The 2,680-nt window shown below is 42.6% G+C and overlaps 1 non-coding gene across 1 annotated transcript; it reads left to right on the top strand.

The window, feature by feature from the left end:
- The first annotated feature begins 2,356 nt into the window (after positions 1-2,356).
- On the top strand, positions 2,357-2,438 carry trnas-cga (transfer RNA serine (anticodon CGA)). The gene has a single exon. It is a non-coding gene; the product is annotated as a tRNA-Ser (tRNA).
- The last annotated feature ends 242 nt before the right edge of the window (positions 2,439-2,680 follow it).

The raw sequence follows: 2,680 nt of genomic DNA, 5'->3' as shown, positions 1-2,680 counted from the left end.
CCTTCCTGAGACTATTTAGCAGAGGCACCGTGGCTCTGTCCGACGCTTAGCTCAGCCCAAGACAATTGTGATTATTTTAAAGAAATGCCACTAAACCAGAGCAGGTTTTTCTCCCATCCCAGAATGTTATGTGGACTACCCAGACCCTCCTTTGCAGCGCTGTGGAGGAAGGTCTGGTAATGTGAGCCTAGTTTTTGACTTAAGTCTTTGACAGTCCTTGATTGGTTTCAACTGTTGTCACCTGGTCCCCCTGACCTGATAAAGGGATGAACTGAGAGGATAATTGAACCTGCACACTGAGGAGGCATTATCAGAAATGTTTGAGCATGTTTCTCTTCTGCATTATGAATCCAAAAATCCCAAACCCTATACTTATTTTGTGCAATCTTTTGTGATTCTATCTGGAAATCACTGCATCTGGTTTTGACATACCGATTAAACAAGGTGGAGCATGGCAACTCCTTATTAGATCACTGGTAGGGCCTGACAACATTCCTGGGTATGTGCAGGATCTTTCCCAAGAGAGAGAGAGAGAGAGAGAGAGAGAGAAAGAGAGAGAGAGAGAGAGAGAGAGAGAGAGAGAGAGAGAGAGAGAGAGAGATAAAAACAACAAAATGCAACAAACAGCAGCCACAACATTGGAACATGACACATCTACTATCCATCACTTCACTGTAATCACTGTCACATTATTATCCAAATAATGGATCCTGATACAGATCACATGGCAATAGTGAGACTGTCCTCCTAAAAGATTTATTTTCAGGTGATCTTAGGTGGTTTTGGAAGGGGCAGAAATAGGATATCATCCTGTCAAAAGAGGGGAAAACGCTTCCTTTAGGACAACGACAAATGAAGTACTTAGTTGTTTAACTTGGAGGACTTAATGTCCAAATCCTTATTAAATCTTTTCAGTGCAGTAAGCTGTGACACATATTGGAGTCATTTTGTATAGTTCTTTAACACCTTTTCGCAGCTGAGGGTCATTGACTTCTCGGTAAACGCTGCAAGCGTTTTGATTCCAAGATGGTATTATAAATGAAATTCAATATATAAAAAAGCATGATTTATGCAAGTTTTTAGGATGGCTCACTTTCAGGGACAGACTGGGATTAAAAAACAGCCCTGACATTTGCAACACACTGGCCCTATTTTTGTCAATAACCTAGTTTGGAGATTAATAACTCTGCCTTCCGAGTGAATGTTTCCATGCACCTCACCGCAGTCTTGAATATTTGTGGCTGTATGCATAAATTAACCTGTCAGAATTAACCAAAGACAAATTCCAGATGGCCAGTCTGTCACTGCTCACTTTAACACCATCCCTTTGCATTCCTAAGAATGCGTTGATACTGAAAGTCTAATTTCAGAATAAAATAAAAACGATGAACAACTCTGCTGGGCAGTTTCTGTCTGCCTGCCTGTCTGTCTGCCTGTCTGTCTGCCTGTCTTCCTCCCTCTCCCTTCCATGAAACCTTATATCTGTGTTTAGCTGATCAGATAACCATGTGTATGTGCAGCAGCAGAGATCCCACAGCCCGCTGTGAGAAGCTCCAGAGGAAATACAATGGAAAACAAACACGGCGTTCAGAAGTATAGGCAATGGCGGGGTGGCCTGCGACAGAGCTGCACATTCCTTTTGATTTGAGCTAATATTCTGGGAGATTCTGTGCTTAATGTAATTACTGGAGCAATGACGGTCTCCCATGCGCAGAAGGGAGTTGGTGTCTGAATGCAGGGATGGACTCGAATACTCCAAATGCACTCGGTTACTGTGGGAGTAGTGCTAAATGCATTTCCCAGAATTCCAAGGATCAAGTTCAACATGGACCAAAATTTCCAGAGACGTCTTTTATCCCATGGTACACCTGAATGGAAGCATCTGCATTTGTTATGTTTCTGCACTCATTTATTCCTTTATTCATTTTCCTTTAATTTGTCACATGTTTAGCCGAGCACAAACACTGAAAGCTGGGGGGAGCTGCAAGCCTCGCCTGTTACTTGTTTACACTGTATGATTTTTCTTTTAAGTTTCCTTAAAAACATGTTCTACAGACAGGAATAAGCCTCACAATTACTGCACAGAGAACAGATCTTAGTTACATTCTTGGTATTTTGCAAATGGCAACATTAGAGGCTGTTCTGGAACTGCAAGTTCTGGGATTCATTTAATCAGCCATCTGTCTTGACAAAGTGTCCTTCAGCAACACACACATCCTGCTCCCTGCTCAGCAGTTGTTCTGGATGAGAACAGCAGATAAAAGTGTTGCCGTTAACTGTCAAGTTGCTTCTTTTTACTGCTACAAATCTCGTCTCCTCTGTTTAGAGGTGATGGAGTCAGCCAGTGTTGAACCAAGCTGTGATGGCCGAGTGGTTAAGGCGTTGGACTCGAAATCCAATGGGGTCTCCCCGCGCAGGTTTAAGTCCTGCTCACAGCGAAGTTATAAGGGCAGGACCTTCAAGGTCCCCAACTCTCCAAAGGGTCTTGTGTAAAAACTTGGCATCCTTGTTCTGAATGATGACTCAATGTTTGTGAAATTTGTCTGTTGGCCAGATATCTCTCTTTGACAGACCTTCTTTCCAAGCCCTGTGTAGGAGGGTCTGTCACAGATTTCATGACTGATTCATTGGCATTTTATTAAACCAATCACAGAGCCCCTTTAAAATATTCTCAGGAAGG

The sequence above is a fragment of the Etheostoma spectabile genome, chromosome 12 (assembly GCF_008692095.1).
Source record: "Etheostoma spectabile isolate EspeVRDwgs_2016 chromosome 12, UIUC_Espe_1.0, whole genome shotgun sequence".
In the NCBI taxonomy this organism is placed as follows: Eukaryota; Metazoa; Chordata; class Actinopteri; order Perciformes; family Percidae; genus Etheostoma; species Etheostoma spectabile.
This window is presented reverse-complemented; position numbering and strand designations above follow the sequence as displayed.